The 19,686-nt window shown below is 46.0% G+C and overlaps 1 protein-coding gene across 1 annotated transcript in view; it reads left to right on the forward strand.

Annotated features, from left to right (window-relative positions):
• Positions 1–201: 201 nt before the first annotated feature.
• The window catches only part of VWC2L (von Willebrand factor C domain containing protein 2 like), a 57,692-nt gene continuing 38,207 nt past the window's right edge, over positions 202–19,686 (forward strand). Inside the window, exons 1-2 of the mRNA XM_026049526.1 lie at positions 202–389; positions 19,520–19,616. The gene's annotated coding sequence lies outside the window, so the exon portion shown is untranslated. The remainder of the gene's footprint in view (positions 390–19,519; positions 19,617–19,686) is intronic.

Raw genomic sequence — 19,686 nt, forward strand, 5'->3', positions numbered from 1 at the left:
GCCCTGGGATATTTGTCATATTTTATTAATTTTAACGCCATTCTATAGGTTCCCATTTCACTTGCAAAACTCTTGGGTCCAGGCCCATTATGGCACATATAACTGCAAACTCTTGGCTTGTTCACAGGTTTCTCATCTCAGTCCTGTTCCATATCACCTCCCCTGTGCTAACAAGTGGCCCGGCTTGCTGATACAGAGCACGACTGTTACCTTGAGCACAGGCACCTCGGTGGCAAGAGCATCGGAGCACTCTGAATGTTGGTCCCTTTTGCTGGCCTGGGTCACCGTCAAGGACATCTGTTTTCAGCTTCTTCTGCAGCCTGAACTTCTCCTGAAGCCCTTAGGAATACCAGAAGAGAAGCTTCCCACCTGCAGCAAGTCACAAAATGGTATGTTTGTTTTTCTCCCTGAACAGCTGCTTGCCTTTTGTTTTCAGATATTTCACTGCTGGGCAATAATTTGTATTTACCTCTCTGCATACACCTAGGAAACAGTGTAGAAGATACTGAGGGAGAGGAAGATATCAATGATGTAGTAATGTATTATTTTGAATTTGAAAGTTTGTTTTTGTTTTTTTACATCAATTCCCAGCATGCTTTTTTTCCTGTTTGATGTAACATACTCTGGATTTTCCTTCATCTTTTTTCTCTTCCTTTTATCCCCCTCCATTTTCTCCTTATCTGTTCCCTTTTCTTTCCTCCTTTTGCTAATTTGATCTTGCTTGAAATTCCTGGCTTTTTCTCCAGTTTTCCACCCTTGGCACGAGACCGACCACTCTTCTCCATGTGATCAAACACGAGGTATAATCCCACTTCCCTCGACACTAAGGAGATAACCCCAGTGCGTGTGTCCCTTTCCTGCTTAGTGATACCGGCAGCTCATGAGCGATGACAAAACCCAGCTAAGCAGTGAGGAAACAGGAACATTTCCTGGCACCCGGCTGAAAGCCACCGTTGAATATAGGTGGTGCCAATTTGATTGATTTGCTGGGGGGATCCAAAGGGAGGGATGGAGCCATCCAAGTGGTAAGCGCCTTTACTAGCAGCGCAGATGACAGACTCAAGACAAGCCCTAAGGAGTATGTCTTTGAAATTTAATAACACAAGATGAAAAATATTCCACACTTCACTAGCAAATCTAATGCTATACAGTAAAAGCGTTTTGAGGCTTTTTCTTTTCTTTTTTCCTTTTTTATTCTTCCTTTTTCCCAAGAAAAAGGAAGCGAGATGGCTTACAAAAGTTTATTAAGAATGTGGTTTCCGTAGTGCTTGGTTTTTAGAAAATCATGCTGATGGCTGATGTATGTTTTCCTGTACTTTATAACTTTTGAAGTGTATTAATTTTCCCTGCTGGGGAAAATGTCGTTCAAGAAGATTGGGGGAGGAAGGAGGGGGCCTGACATCCTTATTAGGCTGTCACATGAAGACTGCTCCGCAGGCTCCTCAAGGTCTGTGTCGCTGCGAGAGTGACAGGCTAATAGGTTCTATTCTTAAATTCTAAGTATCCTTGATAGTGCACCGAGCAATTTATCTTTAAAATAAATAAATAAAAAAAGAGTTAAAAAAAGTTCTGCTGATGCATAGTTGCAGAAAGTCACTGGGAGATAGCCGAATAAAATTGAATTTCGCCTATCTTTTGAAAATATAAACACAGTGTATTGGCACGCTTGTCTCTGAGTGCCTGTACCCTCACAGGATAGGACCAGATGTAATTACCTCCATACTATGAATTTCATTCCTATCGCAGGATCTTGAGGCGGAAATATCACGCATTCCCGAGCCTGTGAGCGGCTGCCGTCGGTCCAGTGGGAATAGCGACTTCTGATGACACGATCCATTGTGGCGTGAAATAAGTTCATGTCGTTACGTGTATCTGGAGGAAGCACAAATGAGATTTAATAATAGAGAGATAAATCAAATACAAAACAGGTATTTATTCGCCATCCACTCCCCGAGATCGGGAATGTGAAGTTTAGCAGGAGCAGTGATGCTGAGGACTCCGTGATGCCGGCATTTTGCCTCTGATGTCATGTTTTTTTAATCTGGCCATAAATTTCTAGGTGTGAGAACACAGTAGAAGATGCTAGGCATGCATTTGAAAGAGTAATAGATGAACAGCCTAAGTATCTAAGAGGCAAAAGCTTTGATAATGTAAGGGAGTTTGCCTAAACAGTTTGGAGAGTCAGTGACTTGCCCATCACTAAATGAATAACTCTTCCTTAGGAACATTCAGGTCAGCCCCAGCCTGTGAAATGACGCAATCTAAATGCAGCTCATAAAGTTCACCTGCAGACAGGACAAGCAAGAAAATCTTGGCTTTTTGAACAAATCAGGTGCATTTGCAGCATGCTCCTGGTTTTGTTTTGCCTTGAATTGAACGGCTTGAGATGGGGGGGGAAGGAAAAAAAAAGAGGGAAATGGGAATGCTGAATTGGAAAAACAGGACGAAACCAGCAGGAACCAAGTGCACCCACCAGGGGTGATCCTGACTGTCAGCTTGGATTCTTCTTTCTTTCCATCTGTATTTCTGTCTTTTTCTAAAAGACATTGCAGCTCTAAATAGAACAGGAGCTCCAGGGCCTCTGTTCCCCAAACCAAATTATAGACGTTTCCCAAACCCTTAATGGCTTTTAATTTGGGCAGAACCAACTGTCTCACCTATGCATATAGTCAGACTCTGCATGTACTCAGAGCACATCCTCAGCGTGTGTATGCCAGCAAAGTAAACGGTGTTTGGTACATAACCCACCTTGCTTTCTCTAGCTCTTCCTCCTAAAATACTTCTCATTTCTTCTAGTATGGGATTTCTCCTACCTGTCCCTGGCTCTGGTGGTGTTATCCAGGGCCTTCCTCATACATTGCCTTAACTTCACCATAGTTATTTCATTACTGTTGTCTATTTTCTGTCCTTTATTAGGTGGCCCCTTGCTTAACCTTATATACTTTTCTATGGTCCGTGGCATCCAAGCACAACAGTCCTCCCAGGAACGATCTGAGCAGCTTATGTCTTTTAAATGATCCTGTGCTTTTGGGAATAATTTACCAGTTCAGATAAAACCAGGTCATTCTGAAATAGTTTCAGGTTCCTATACTCAGTTTATTATAAAATAATGAGGAGCTGGAGCTGAAGAAGCAACTCTTTAGTATCCACTAACAAATCTTCATTTATAAATAATATAAAGCTACTGGGGCTGTGCTCTGTTTTCAGACCACTAAAGCTTGGAGCGTGAAAGTCTCAAAGAGGTGACAAGGTGTGAAAAGCTATGGGAGAATGTAGCCCCGTGCATTGATTTTACCTTGCTATGAAGCAGTGAAAAGCCAGTATACTGGGTAGCTGCTTTCTAGGTCCTACTTTTCCTGCAATAAGCATACCCATTTTGGGTGAAAATGTATAGCATTTGAGGGAAAGGTGAAGCCTTTCGGTGCTTGAGCCTCTGTGGGTCTGTAATGTGCTCTGAACAGCGACAAGAGGATTCCTGCTCTGTATGTGAGCTTTGAATCCCTGTCACATATAATGTGGAGCAGTCTTTTTCATTTAATAATTACTCTAAATACAGCGCAAGTTGCTAATGAAAACAAGATGGAAATATAGTTGTGCAGAAGATCCCCCTGTTCATTCAGATCCACTGCTAATGCTTTTGCCTAAGTGTTTGAATTACGGATCTGCAGGTGCTAAGAGAAAACGTGATTTTAATTTTAAGCAGGGTATCTCTGTATCATGCAGAACACCAGAGTTCTCTATGTGTGTATGTATTTTTTTTTTCCTATTTTCTTTAGTATAGGGGAGTTTGTAAACTTCTGCCTCAAACTTAATAGTCCCTGGTCCCTTAATGGTACCCTGACTGCAAATGAAAGCCGACTATTGGCCTGATAGTGTGGTGGATGTATGCAGGCCAACATTTCTTGGTACCCAACAACTTTTTCATTAGAGAATTACATCCTGTTGCATTAAATAATTAGGTGCATTAACTGATCTCCTTCCCAGTTGTTCAGTCACCTCCATGTGAATGCACAGTAATAAAGCCCTGGATCTGTTGTGTCCCTGCGATGTGCAACTGGTTCTTAGTTAATGCACTTTTACCATGATTGCTTTTTAACAGAGTAGACTAGAAGATTATCTTTAAATTAAACTGTATTTATAACAACAAATAGAATCACAGGAATTATATGTTAATCAGTAGATTCTAACACTTAAACGATTTTCTAATGCTGGTTTATTACAATTACTTGATGTTTTTAGGACCTCCGATTTAATCAGTAGCTTACCCGTGATTTATTGTGGCAGAAACAACACTGTAAAGAACAAAATATTTCACCAGCAAGGATACAGAGCGAGATAATAACAAATTATTTCTAGTCATTATCATCTCTCTGCCGGAATTGTTGTCCTCGTTATCCCAGCCATCTTCGCTCAGGGGCTAATATCAGTAAATCCAGAAGGTAGAGATTCTCATAGGAATTCAGGAGGCTGGATCTCCTTCGGAAACAGCCGCTCCTTGGCTGAATCATTGCTTGCTGCAAGGATGCTAAGTCCGTATTTTGTTTATTTTTGCTGAAGGGCAGGCCAGCGTGTAGATGAGAGAAAACATCCTGATAATGAGAATAGAGCAAAGGGGAAAAGAGCTGGCATGGGTTCTTCTACAGAGATGACTCCTTGATGTTGTGTTAAAAAAGGAATGAACAGGTTGATACAACTCCGGATAAGAGGTGTCTTCCCCCTCTCCCCTGCCCTCTCAATTTATTGCTGCCACATTTCAATATGTTAAGCTGTCCACAGTGTCTGCTGCTGTTCAGATTTCCAAATTTGCCCTAAGTGCCATGGAGGACTGTTCTCACCACAGCCATTGCCAAAAGCATCAGGAACATTATGGACTCGATGGTGCCCATGAGCTGTGCTGAAGCAGAAGGAGCTGTGCTGAAGAGAACTTCCTGACTGAGTGATGAGAGAGTGATGGTCTCAATTGATTTTATTTGTCTTCTGTGTTTTTGAAGAAACACTTTAGTCCTGTAAGGACTTTGGGGTGAAGCAGACAAATGAAACGTTGATGGCTGAGCAGACGGAGCAGAGTTAGGAAAAACCTGAATTGTCTCATTGGAAAACATGAGGAGGAGAAAATGGGAACTGATGCGGTAGAGGAACAGAAGCCCCTGAGAAGTGGGTTGATCAGAGCAGGTGAAAACAATAATCTCTTTTGCAGTGTTTTGCTGGGGGAAGGCAAATAAGAAAGTCAGGGGGCAGCAGGGAGGACATCATGAGAAACAGGCATGAAGATGTTTTGGTGGAGATGTTGTGGAAGGAAGAATGAAATTGCCTGGATGCTTCAGTGTAAGGAACTGAAGCTGATGCTGAGGGCCAGAAGTATGGTAAGGCTATGGATTTGCTTATTGCTCATAAAAAAAAAAAATAAAAATAAATAATAAGGGAGTCTGGAGAAAGCTTAGAAAGAGTAAGTTTTAAGTTAATAAGAAGATATGCAGGTTATGGTAACATTGGGACTGAACTCTGGAATAAATGGAGTTTCAACAACAAATTTTCACCAAAAATGTTTCGTCTGAGTTCAGCTTCAAACACCCTTCTTGATTTTACAAGCAGAAATAAGAGCAAATAAACAGAACCTCTAAAAACAAGCATATTAGGCCAGATTTCACTGTTAGCAGCGTTGGCATCTGCTACTGCAGTTATATCTGAAGTTAAAATCTTGGCCCCTGGCCTGTGAGCAGCGGCGTTTATGACCATTCTGGACGCAGTTCAGAGCTATGCTAAGTGATTCCGTTTGAAAGGCATTTTTCAATTACAGAAAAAACAATTTTGGGAAAAGGCTTTGTTCAGAAATACTTGTTGAAATTCCATTTATGCATCCTGGCATGACTGCTTTGATTTTGCTGCTAAAGCTCTTGAGAAACTGAAGTAACTCCACGGTGACTGTATTAGTACTGCATAAGGAAAATCAGAGCTTAATCCGAACCAAACCTTTGGATATAAATATCAGGGACTCAGGTGCTGTTTGTGCATGGACAGGGGGTGCCTTTTCCCTTTGTAGTTGCTGCAATCAAAGGTTCAACCCTGAGCATCCCAAGCTGTTGCAGAAATCTGGAGCTGGATTTAAACCCTGACTTAAAGCAAATGCAACGTAAAGAAGCTGCATGAATATGCAGGTTTAGCTTTAAGGGGATGGATCTGAAATCTGACTCACAGTAGGAAGGATAGACACAAAAGTAAGTATCGCACAGTGGAAATTCAGATTAGTTTAATTGTAAAGATCACTAAAAGTTAATAATGCTAATGCATTAATTGCATTATGGATTGATCTATTCACTAGGAGAAGCCAGACGAGAGATTTGCTCTGGGAATGGAGTCACAGGCACGTAATGGCATACTTAAAATGAAAGCTTTCCCAGGGTGGGAGAATAGAGCTCTCAGTTTCCTTATCCAGCCAATAAATTCCAAGAATTCTCCCCAAAGATCACTGCTCTTCTCCAAGGGAGAGGAATAGAGGGAGGCCTTTTGTATAAATTGGAGTAAAAAAGACAAAGAGTGGCAGTTTCTCAGGACAGGCAGAGGTAATGATAAGTTATAAGTTACTGTAAGTTTCTTGCTGAACCCCTGGGGTATGGGAGATTTCCAAAGCACATGGCACTGCAAGAATAAGGCTTGAGCTCTGACACTGCAAACTGCACATTGCAATAGCTCCAGTTCTGAGGAGGACTGTTTCAGTGCAGTGTTAGTAAGCAACGTCCCAAATAAGAGTAACAGCACATTTATGAAGGCATTTGAAATTTGTAGTGGATAATGGAATTTATAAATAATTATTCCGTGTATTTGTAATGGAATTTGTAAGTGATTTTTTTTTTCCCCATATGATCACTCTTTGTCCTGTCAAAATAATTGTGGAGGTGATGTTCACAGACATGGAGAGGAATCCACGAGGTTACCGCAACGCAGTTGTGTTAGAAAGCTCATCAAAAGCACATGTGGAACTTAAAAAGGCAAAGAAATACTTCAAGTGGGAAATGTCAGGGAAAGAATAAATGTTAATGGAGCTTGGAAGAGTGGAAAGGAGACATTTTAGCTTGTTCCTAAGTTCACCAAGTGGAATGATGTGTGGGAAGCCAGAAGCCATGGCCTGCAAGGAAACCAATCTAAGTATTGGTGGGAAATGAAAATAAACAGTATGGAACAAAGAACGAATGAGACGTAGAAGAGGACGTAGATCTGAAGAAGGTACATTGAGAACAACATGTGCAACAAGAAGAGAAAAGAGGGAGAGGAGCTGTTGGAGCATATTTTCAGAGAGGGAGGACACCAAGGGATTCAACAGGAGCTTTTTAGCATAAGCTAGGGAGGAGGTGGGAACGATTCTGAAAATTATGTAGTTAGATATGAAATATTCACAGGGATTTTCAGTTAGCTCTTCTAAGACCTTGCAAGCTAGAATGACCTCCTGTGACTGAGGGCTTGCCAGAAGACACAAGTAGCAAAAGCAGTGGGAGCTATTGAAGATGACTGCAATCTTCCCTCTTTTGGCAATCACGACAGGGTAAGTAGTAGCTGTCACCATCCAGCAAATGGATGGTTCTTCTTGACAAGGTGTCTTTGGAAACCTGGATTCAAGTGAGAATGATTAAAATTACCTGTCCATATACAGCCATAGAAGAGGGATATATTGGGCTTAAAAAGTCCTTAGCTTCCACAATTTGGGCTATAGCTGCCTCTGTGAGCATGGCAAAGAGCAGCTTGCAGTCCTGAGCCATCAGGACTGCTGCAGATGGGAGTTCAAGGAAAAGGAAGCACGTTTGCTATCTGTGCCTGATAAATGACTACTTGGGTCTAGGAGACATTTTCATTTTGGAAACTGTTATATGTCATGGACTTCAGCTTGAAAGAGCGTTTACTTTGCAGGGTCTGAGCCAAACACCCTGAAATTTGACCTATGCTGGCTTCTCAGGCAATGGATGAATAATCCATAAGGAATTAGAAATATTTTGGCTGCATATAAAAGCAATAATGTAGCAGGCAGTCCAAGACAACAAATGAAAAATAATTGGTATATTGCAAACACGTAGAGTGTAGGTGGTGCCACAAAACAGTTCAAAGTGTTAATATATTTTTTAAAAATGTCACTTAGCTGTAGAGTTGCAAACTGCTGTGTATATACATGTAACTATAAGAAATACATTGAGGAAGACCTCCTTTTCAGCGCTGTATAGCTACATCCCATTACCTATCCATAGGTTTTTACTGGATTCCAGCCAGCGACTCGGTGTTAGTGTTGTAAATGCCTTTATGACATATGACATTTGTTATGCTTGAGAGCAGCGTTCATTAAGGGAGGCAGTAGCAGCCAGGCTGGATTTTCTTAAAGTATTTAGCCATAACTGGACGAGCAACGAGAGTAATTTTGGCAGATGGTGGTAGCAGAGGAGCCCAAAGAAGTGTCACCGGGTGTCATCTCTTAGAGCTCCATCGCTGCCTCGTGTACACAGGTAGCCAGGAGACTTAAAGCAGCAAATGTTTCTGTTGTTATTTTTCTTTTCCTATACGATGCCTGTAGGCTCCACGGGACAAGTTGTACTTGTCCTGCCCTGCTCTGTCTCAGCACATGGGTTTTATACTTTCTGTCACAAATGGGAAGAGGAGATGCAGGAAAATTGGATGCCCTGTACTAAGTCAGGGAGTCAATTTGTTGTTGGAGCTGATCTCCAAACTTGTCCTTCCTCTGCCTGAGTCACAAATCTGTTGATCTTTACTAATGCTCTTGCAGCAAGTTCATGGATTTGTGCATATGAAAGTTATTAGGTTCCTGCAGCAAATAATCTCTCACAATTAAAGTGCTAAAGACTTAGATTTTTCTCCTCCTCTCTGCCCTTGAAACAGCAATGCAGACACTTGAAGTACCCAGAAAGTACATGCAGGAAGGGTGTGCTCCACACACCACACTTGCAGGTGGGGCTGTGTATAGGCATAGATGTGGATTTTAGGGAGCTGTTCCGCAGGTTGTAATAAATTTAACTGTTCACGTAGCAGAGGCTGCTCCGTCTCGGGGTACTGCCAAGATCGGTGGGCTATAAAATCTTCTTATGTGCTCTTTAATAAGCACCCATATGTACATATAGAGTACATAAAACAGTGCTTCAATTGGGGAGATCTAAAAAGACCTCCGGTGAGGTAGTATTAGCCTGGGAACAAGGCTGTTTGACTGCATTGGGAAGAGCAGGAGAGCAGGAGCTGGGATAGGGGCGTTCTGCAAGCACCCAGCGAGGCTTTCTTAGCAGTATAAGGCTAAAGTACATCTATAGTGTAAGTATAAGATTAAAGTACATGTGCAGGTGGGCACAGGAACCACAGCGCACGAGTGGGCGCCCGCCTTTCTCCCGGGGGCTCCGACAGCCTCATATTGGAGACCTGCAAGCATCGGGAGACACCGGGACTCCGCTGCCCCCCTGGCAGATTTTGCAGCGCTGTGTTGGTGCTGTCACGGCAGCGAGTGTGACAGGGCTGAGGAATGACAGTAATGGGAATGGTTAGGGAAGGGAAGCAGCCTAATAGAGACGCTGCTGTTGACAACACGGTAAAGGGAGGCTCCCCATTTTGAGCCTTTGCTGGGGAAAAAAAGGCGGTGTTGCATTTATTTCTGCTGCTGTTTTTTGCTTTGTTTTGTTTTCACACACTTTGTGTGCATCTGTCTCTTTTTACTCCAGTGTTGAAATGTTATTTAGTTGCTATGTGGAAGAAAAATACTAGTCACCCCATAGCATTCCAGTTGTCTTTTGTTATCACTATGTAGGCAACAGTTGAAGGCTCCCTTGTACTTGGCAGCAAGTAAACACGGGACGAGATAAAATGGCAAATTTTCATACTTGTTTCACATCCAGAAAAGTTTGTGGGAAAAAAAGAGACAAACAGGCAGGAGAGGCGGGAGAACTGAAGTGTGGGGAGATGAAGGATGGCACTGAATCATGCTACCCCTGGAGTGAATGGAGAGCAGGGACCTGCAAAGCCCGTTTTATTGCACTCCTGTCTTTCCAGAGGCCATGGAAAGTGCAGAGACAATTGCCTTAAACGAGGCACAGAAGAGTCCTAAGGGAAACCTTGGGCTATGCTGGAGGCTGTCGTGGAGCGCAGGTCGCTCTCAGCATTGCCGCCTGCCTTGGCGGTGCTTTATGCGGCACCACATCAGCCTTCCTCTCCAGAGAGCCTTGCTTAAATTGCCCTCTAAGCTTGAAATGATAATGATAACAACAAGCTGGCTTTCAAGACAACGCACAAGTGTTCCTTCCCCTTTTGGGAATCAACAGTGTTTATCCAAAGCTTTCATCTAGGCTCATCAGAACATTGAATTTCTGTGCAAGGAGCATGTTCAGCGCTAAAACATTTAGGCATAATGTTGTGAGGTGCAACATTTAGGTACAACAAAATAAACATTGTTTTCCCTCAAAAGTCATTTCTGCTGAGATAGTGTGTTTCGTGACATAGGTATGAGCCCTGGAAATAAGCTGGAGCTTGGCGGCTGGGTCTGCAGAGCATCGGACACAACTTTTGGTCTGATTCCACCTTCATCCCAGGCTTTTATCTTTGGCCGTGGTTGTTAGCTGAGGTGTATGTGCTGGCTCTCAGGGTTGAGGGATACGTTTAGAAAAGCAAGTGCTAATCACATCCATTTCCATAACCCAGAAATACAGCAGGGCCAAGTCTGTTATCTCAGAGATATTATGGGTGCAGGGTGCAGGATTTGACAGTGGCCGTGGTCTCCTCCCCTATCAAGTACTCCTCAAATTAGGGATTGCTGTCACAGCAGGAAGGGTTTAGTAGTAGCCGATACAGATTCAGATTTCCATGGTGTTTAAGGGCCTGGAGGTGCCTATAGGTGCCTGGTTGTGTTTTTCAGAAGCTCTGCTACACACACAGCTCTCCTGTCACTTGGAATTAGGAAATTTCTTTGTAAATTTTCTTTGAGCGCCTGCCTGCAAGTTTAGAGTGGGATTTAATCTTATCCTGTCTCCGCTGTCTAAAAAATAGATATCCAGGCTCCTGTGGAGAGAGACCATCACCTACAGCAGCTGTCTGAGAGAGGCAGGATGAGCCCGGCTGAACTAAGGCCCAGCTGAACTAACTCCTGGTCTCGGTTTCTGCTCCGGGATGGCAAGGTTAGATGAGATGAGTCCCGCTCTGTCTGTCAAAAAACTGTTCCGCATCTGATCATTTCTTTGGAGTTAATGGAAAGGATGATGCATATGCTGTCTCGGGAAAAATAAATCATTGTGCACATCCTGGTCTCCTCTTCGGCAGCACGAGCATATCCATCTTGGCGCTGGAGAAAGGAGGGAGGATCAAAGAGGCTTTAACTGAGTAACTGCAGGCGGCTGAAAATAGAGAGTGAGGACAAGCGAGAGAGAGTAGAATATTAATAAAAAGGTTATTTTCTATTCTCCAAATGCTTTTTGAGTGGGGTTTCTGTTAGTCAGAGGTAAGTTCCTGCATACCTGGGATTCTCTGAGGTTTTGGCATGCTGCTGATAATCACTAAAATCTTAAAAATGGGACCATATTGATGCCCACAATGTTTACAGATCCAGTGAATATAAAGTTCAGTGGAAAGCACAGTTTTGTACCAAGCTCCATAGTCAGGGACAAATTGCAGTTTGTGGTGACAGTCCTTCTGCTGCAGTGTAATTTTTCTAAGTTACCGCAACACTAAGTTTTATTCCTTTTAATGACAGTTTTGATTTGACATAGGTGAGTCTTCTTTTTCCTCTCAGGCTCTTGAAATGTCAAGAAAACAGCTAAAATATTTTGGAGAAAACACTGCAGGGAGCAAGGACCTGGATGCGATCATTGCAGTGTACGATTTTAGCAGAAGGAGGAAAAAAAACTTATTTGTCAGAACAGGATTTTAGTGTGAACTTTATCTGTGCTCTGGAGCATTTGTAATCACGTCAAAAGTCCTTCAGAAAGTTTTTGTTGTAAGTGGGGCTTCAGCTTGGGAACTTCTGCTGATAATTTTATGCTGATTTATTCCTTTTGAAGATGATCAGATTATGCTGATCTTTCCTTTCTTCCCCCGTTGCTTTCCCCTCGCGTGGGGTTTTAGAAGTGGGTGTTTTTGTCCTTCCTGTGCCCTGGGCGACATGCACGTAGCTGCACCGATGTCCTGCACATCCCCTTGGCCGTGTCCCTCCAACGAGAGCCACAAAGCAGCCCCGGAGGTGCTGAGGTGCCCTTCGCACCAGCCCTAGGGAGCTGGGGTGACCTCCAAGGAATTACCCACCAGCCGACCGGGCTTTAATTGACGTAGTTCCATGACCAAACGTGTTTTGGGGTGGCAACGTATAAATCAAATGCCACATTTTGGCATTTGCAACTCCCCAAAGTGCTCGGCAGGACCCAGCTCCCGCTCTCAGCCGCTGTCCAAGCCGCTTTGCAGGGGGACTTTCATTCACAAGCCCTGCCAGAAGAGCAGCTTGGAGGAGCAAACGTGGCTCTTGGAAGGGGCTCTGTGGCATCTGCAATGAGCCCCGCGCAGCTGCACGTTGCTGCCACCGCATCCGCACTCGGGCACACAGGTGCCTGCTGCTGGACAGCAGCAGGAGCAGAGCTGCGCCTCAAACACACCAACATCAATGAGCATGAGTTGTCACCCACGGGTTGGGAAATCTAGTCATGGAAAAGGTCTTTTTTCCATGGCCAGAATGCCATCTGCCTGGTTCCTCGCCTTTTATCCCCCCTCTTAAGTTTGACTCGCTTGGAGACATAGGCGTACACAACATGGGCTCTCATAGAGATATTAAAGGTAACACTGAATGCTTGGAAAAACCTTCCTCTTGTATGCACAAAAATATATTCTTCTGTAGTAGAAATGTCTGTGAAAACCCTCAAGTTCTAGACAGAAGGTAATGCTTCTTTTCAATTTGTCTTCAAATACTATTTTCTAATACGTTCCTTTACCTTTTTTTTATATGAAGGATTTTCTTTATATTTTTTTATACGAAGAATTTTCTTCTATTGGATAAACACTTTCCTGTGAGTAAATTTGATACTTTTTCTTTTATTAATTGGAGAAGGCAAGTTGTTCTTTTTCTGGTAGCCAAATATTACCACAGATCCATTTGGTTTGAAGGATAATGCATATGCCAATATCCTGTCATATGTTTTCTTTACACCCAGAACAAACCTATATACCCAGATCCTTAAACGTAATAATTTGGTTTTCTCTTAGCACACTGTCTGGATAATTGGAGTTTTTTGACATTTCCTTCCTGCCTTTATAAACTTAGGTATTTTGCCTAAGGGACTTGTCTTTACTTATTTTCCTCTTATTACCTATATTATTCCTTTGTTATTGTTATTTTAAGGGTTGGGGCTAGGAAACCTGCATTCTGCCTGCCTGCTCCGTGTAGCAGCTCCCTTTCTCTGTGCAAGGCTCTACCCTTTGGGGTGCTGCTAAAAGTCAGAGAGCAGCAAGTCGGCTCGTTGCGAGTCCTCGTGCTATCACTCATCATTGCAGTAACGTTTGTGTTGTCCTGCTCGTGCCATCGTTTACACACCTGACTCCACTGAACTGAATGACTTCACATGCATAAGGTGAGTCATGAGTTTAAGTGCATGAGTTGAGATGAGCTAACTTGCCAGGTCTGTGCCTACCTAAATAGTTCTGAGAAAGAAGGAGGAAGAAAAAGAAAAAGCCATTGCTTTACAGAATGACAAAAGGATTTTATTTTCGTACCAATATATTAAAAACCTTTATTAGCAGCTTGTTGGACCTCTCCTCTCTTTCCCAGCCTGCCTGTTGGTCTCCCTTAATGAGAATATTTTGCAAATTGAAATTGCTGTGAGTGAATTACAGCCTGCTCAAGATTATTTTCTTGTATCCTCTCCCAAAAAAAAAAAAAAAAAAAAAAATAGAGAGAAAAGAAATCTAAGTAGAGTCAAGAGGGAAAGGGATGGGTTGCTATTATATCTGAGAGAAGAACATTTAGGAGGATTTATTCACATGTGAGAGTAAAGGACTTAAAATAATGTTGGAGAAGCGTGTTCCTGAGCCAAGCATAGTTTACATTTGGAAGACAGGAAATAATTGCTATATTTGTTGAAGGCTGTTTATAGAACTGGAAAAAAAAAAAAAAGGAAATTCTACAGCATCTATCGTATGGTGAAGTCAGCTGCTTGGTAAATAACATTCTGCATGGTGTGACAGTAATGAAGGATTTTATCCGCAGCCCCTACAGTCGGAGTTTGCAGCATCTGTTAAGCGTTTTATTTACTCTTGTTTGGGCACACACGCTAATGCTTGCCGGAGGAACGGCAGCCCGGGGTGTTTGCAAACCTGCCCATCTGCCTTTCCTCCCCGCCTGGAACTTGAGCTTTGTCCAGTCCAGCACCGAGCAAGGAGCAGGCAGCTCTGCTGGCTCCCATCTCCCAGGCAAGGGGCTCCCGTCGCCCTCCGGATACCCCCATCCAGCCCCAGAAGGGACTTGGGCAGCCCAAGGAGTGTGTCGTCCCCAGGAGCTCGGGTTCACATCTCTAGCTGCCTGCAGCCCTTGTGCAGGGCACGGGTTTCAGAACCGCTTTCTTGCAGTGTTTGCTATTGACCAACGATCAAAAGGAAGCAGCCAAAAGGAAGCTAAGTGGTGGTTTGCCTATTCCTTGCCTCTTCTGAGTAATGACACTGGTTGAACCATTAATGTAGGTCTCTATAATCTAAGTAATTTCATGGTACTTTCCAGTCTGGGGCATCTTTCCTTAAAAAGGAAAAAAAAAACCAAAAACCCATGACCCCCAAAACTGATGCTTCTTGAGGCATAGGAGAAATCAATGAGTGAGATCAATATTGCCTCCACAGGTAATAAATGCTGAGGAGCAATTCTGTCTATCTAAATTGATCCTAGAGAATTCCTTAAATTGGTTCTGATGTGTATAAAAATCATTTCCCTATTGATCAAAGCTTTTCTTTCTCTCTGCCTTTGATATGTTATTTCATCTCTGCCATTTGCAATGGTCCCTCTGCAGTTTTGATAAACCACAGTCCTTAAATTCATGCAAGATTATGATTTTAATGAAACAAGAAATAACCGGGCTTGGGTCTTTGAAGATGAATGCTTTTGCTTACAGTTAGGCAGTGCCTGTATTTTTAAATTGGGCAAGTTACTCCGTCTGAATTATTTATGGTAAAGCCTGAGAAAAGCTGCTGTGCTTTTTATTAGAGGCCAAATGCAGCGCCCCATCCTAGGCTGTTCCCTGCCTCAGGGGTAAGAGCTGCTGCAAGAAAGAGGAGAAAATTCTGCCTTTCACTTGTCTTGCTATGCTCTCTACGTGAGCAAAGGAGTTAATACTATATACCATGCTATAAATACTGCAGAGTGGTCTACTTATCATGCAGTCCCAAGGCAAAGACGTGACTGCTTCTGGCTGTTTGCAGGAATAAACCAATATTGCAGGTTGGCTTGGCAAGGCTTCACTCTGGGTTTGTTCTAGGAAGGTGGTGGTCGTCATTGTCAGCGCCTCTGGGGGGATCTCCTGCAGTGTGGGGGGGTCAGGTTTTGTCCTTTCACATGTTCCCCCCATCCCAGGACTTTGGTTTTATCAGCTCAGCAAGTTGATTCTGACTAGTTTTGCATTCCCAAGAAACGTGTCCTGCAGATACAAATTAAATTAAATGGCATCGGAATATCAGCACTTTGGAAATTCAGCCAAATGGGGAGATGGGTCCAAACCGGGAGATGGATTTCACATTGTGTTGGACCTAAGTGGCCTTGGTGGCGATGGTATTTACGGAGCGGGGCAGATGTGCACGGTCCTTTAGAGACAAGGAAAAAGAAGTTGCTTGCCTATGTGCCACAGAACTGAGCTTCATGGCATAAAATAGTTTTGAGTTTAAGCTCATGTGCTCAGCTCAGTGTGGAGACATGCAGTTTTGTGGGTCGACTAAAGCTCCTGGTTTGCATATAGCAAAAATATGACCAGCCACATACGTTTTGGCATATAAATATCCTCTCCGAGGGGGAGCTGGCAGCCTCTGAGCGCGTCCTCGCGCAGCAGTTGTCAGCACCACGGTTGCTCTTGCCGCCGTCCTTGCTACCTTCTCTGACTCGCCGCATCCTTTCGGAAGCAGAAAGGGGCCAGATGGTCTCAGCTTATGTTGTATAAGGACAGAACCGGGACGCATGCAAGAAAGGGAGCACAGAGGGTGCTGCTGGAGGGTGTCCTCGCCGGGCAGACCGCTTGGCTGGCGGGCAGACACCCCCCTGGGAGCACGGGATCCACAGACCTGCAGGCTGGGGGACATGGAAAGTCTCTCTTACCCTTTGAGTCTTGCTATTTGGCCTCTTCTAATGCTCCACTGCAAACCAGGGCAACTGCAGGGCTCGGGGAGTCTCCCTGGGCTTCCCGCACCTCACAAGTTGCCTGAGGGTGTACGAGGAGGACAAGATCTCCACGGCTTTGTCCTCCTTTGGGCATTCTACCTGCGTAGCTTTGCTGGCACCCCGGCAGCCCTCTCACAGCAAGAGCTGCGCCTGGCAATTTCATAATCGCTTTTTCGCTTGGGTTTCTAATTGGAGAACGTTCTGAAGAGGCAGCAAAGCACGAGTTGTTCCCTCTTTCCCAAAAAGAGTCATCTCCCGCTGGAAGGAGGGAGGGAGGCAGTTTGCATGAGGAGCGAGTGGCAGGAGCCCGTGTCCTGTGCTGTCCCTCGGCCTCTTCAGCGCGCGCGTTCGCTCCCTGTTGGAATGAACCACGAGTGAGGCTGGCGCCCGTGTTTTGGTGTCAGGACTCGGGACAAACCAGCCCGTCCTCCGCTCCCGGAGGGGTCCTCGTCGCCGTGGTCCCGTCCGGCTCCATCGGCGGCCGGTTCTGCCGTCGGCACCGCCGCGCGGGCAGAGCCTCCGTAATAAATATTCCCATCTGCCGCGCTGGACACTCCAATCCATCCTGGAGATCTTTGCTGTGTCAGGCGTTGTTCTAGCTGAAGGAGCCGGGTAGTTCTAAAGGTTTGCAAATAGGGTGTATTTATCATGGTTAGCTCGGCTTTCCCGTGCCGGGCTTGCACAAACTGCCGCGGCCGCCCTAGCCGTGACTCACGCCTTAATGTCCCCCCATCTGTAAGTGCTTTGCTGAGCGGCTTTCCCGGCCTAAATGGGGGAATAGGCCCAGGCCAGGCCGTATGGCTTGCACGTTTCTGCAATTGGGATTGTTTTTTCCATATTAGCTTCTGCTTGGGATATATGTTCCTACTTGCTGCTTGGTGAGTAACTTGGATAGACTTAAAGTGGCAAAATGGCAAAATTTCACCCATTTTTCACAATTTTTTTTTTTTTTTAAGGCCTCAGTGCTAGATAGACTTTGCCAGAGTCAGGATTAATATTTTCCTGCCGGGAATGTCTTTGCTTTGTGTGGGAACCCCACATCTGCTTGGGAATTAATGTATTGATCTTTTGTACATCAATGCATCAATACCTGGAAGCATGCATTTATTAGTATGCATATATTATTAAACGTGTGAAACTTGCCTGAATTTTTGCCTTTCTGCTGTTAGAAGTGGCCAGTTCTCTCCTCACCTTTTAATTAGGCCTGGCTTTTTTGTAAGGGCCTAAAGGAGCTGGACTGGGCTCAGCTCGATGCACGACTTCTCACTTACCTGGAACTGTTGGAGACGTGCAGCCCAATTTCTTAGGGAGTCTATGGAAGAAAAGCAACGTTAATGCTGGGGCCTGCTCATACCTCTTGGGATCTGTTTCTCTGGGGCTCAGGCTGCTGGCCAGAATCCAACCCGCAGCCTCCAAATGATTAGATAGAATGGAAGAATTAAATAATTTAGGTTTCTAAAGGAACTTGAATAATTATTCCTGAATATAATTACAGTGGCCGTGCTCTTAATGAGCAGCATCTCCAGCTCTCCGGACTTGGGAACCAACACCCACAATGTGCTTGTCCTTAAGGTCCGGAGGGTTCCAAGATCCAGGGGTGTCGCCCTCGACCACCGGGCCCAGCAACTGCTCAGGGGGGTCACCGATGGCACCGTGCGCCTCCGGACCCGCGCGGATGCGGCGCTGGGAGCTGCATCCCGGCCTTGGCACGGAATAAATCCCCGCTCGCCGCCTAACGCCGGCGCGGCGGCGCTGCAAGGAGCCCGGCCGCGCGCGGGGGGGCCCCGTTGCCGCCGTGCAGCGTTGGGGGGCCCTGCAGCGCGGGCGGCACCGGAGCCGGAGCAGCGCCCGCCCGCCTCCGCGCAGCCCCTTCTCCTGGCTCTGATTTGTGTTTTCATCCCGCGCGCAGATTTCTTGGCAAAAAAAATAATGATAATAACAATTAATGCCGCTACTCACCCTTAGCGTGCGCGGCCGCCTGCCTGCCTCCAATGGGGAGCCTTGCTGGCACGGAAGCATAGATATTATTTGAATTTTTTAATTTTTAAAAAGAGATTTTTATTTTTTTTGAGTGCTACCATCGTCTGTGGTGGCGCGGGCGGATGCGGCGCGGGGGACGGCGCCCGCGCGGGGGATGCGGCTGCCCGGAGGCGCCCGCGCCGGCGGCTCCGCTGCGGGGGCCGCCCGCCGCACCAGGTAAGGCGAGACCCCCGCCGGGACCAGCAGCTACTTGTTGAGGGGCCGCATCCCACTGGGATGCTCTGCGCGCCGGGCCTGGCCCCGCTTAACTTTCCCCAGATCTAGGATGCTCCTGTCAAACTTCCTCCCATCTCTTTGCATCGCCTCCAAGCAGCGCTCGGTCCCTTGTTGCGGCTTTCCCGTCTTCTGGTTCTTTCCTCCGGACCAGCCACCGCTCCGGGATGCTGCCGCCTACGTGTAGCGTGTGGGTGCCCGGCTGGGTGCAGCATCCTCCCACGCACCCCTCGGCCCGGCTGGCCCTGGCTCTCGCCCTGGATTAAGCAGCTTGCTTTTGAATTTGAGACCGCTTGTGTAATATCCGGTGTCTCCCTCCGTGGTAGCTTGGAAAAGAGAAAAGAATATCCTGCTTTGTCAACCTGGGTGGCTCCAGTCAGGCTGCAGGTCTCTGCTGCCGCAGCTGCTTTTATTTTAATTTATTTTATTTTACTTGTTTCCTCCCTTCAAATACCATTGAGCATCAGCAGCCCGCCCGTGACTGCAGCGCACAGGAGCCCCGCGGGAGGCGGCGGGTCGGTGCGCGCAGGGTTAACGCGTGCTGGCCAGTGCGTGTGTGTGCCCAGGGCGAGGAGGAGCGCGCACAGCACCTGCACACACGCACACACATACACACACACAGCAACTGCTGGTGCCGGTGGCTGCGGGCTCCCGGCTCCCGGAACGCCGCCGCGCTTCCAGCCACTCGCAAAGTTTCCTCGGCGCCCGGCGAGCGCAGCTGGAGCAGGAGCCGTGTCGGGGCTCCCGGCTGGGGCACCCCCGGCCTGCCCTCATGGCGCTCGCTGTTCATCCAGACTTTATTTTCGGCTGACGGGGGGCTCGCCTGTCTCCCTGCTCCGGGCATCTCCTCAGATGCGCCAGCCCGGGCTCCGGGCATCCTGCGGCGCTTCCCAAGTTTTCCTCTCGCAGGCTCGGCCCGGGGGCTGCGAGTGTGACGCAGGCATCCGCACGGACCCGGCGCTCAACTCCTGCCTGGGAATTCCTGACATGCCGCACGATGGAAACGGTAAATAGCATCCCTGCTTCGGGAGGCAGCACCACGCTTCCCCGCAGCCCGGGCTGGCGCTCCTTGCCCG

The sequence above is a fragment of the Nothoprocta perdicaria genome, unplaced genomic scaffold, assembly GCF_003342845.1.
Source record: "Nothoprocta perdicaria isolate Ctin4 unplaced genomic scaffold, notPer1 scaffold_11, whole genome shotgun sequence".
In the NCBI taxonomy this organism is placed as follows: domain Eukaryota; kingdom Metazoa; phylum Chordata; class Aves; order Tinamiformes; family Tinamidae; genus Nothoprocta; species Nothoprocta perdicaria.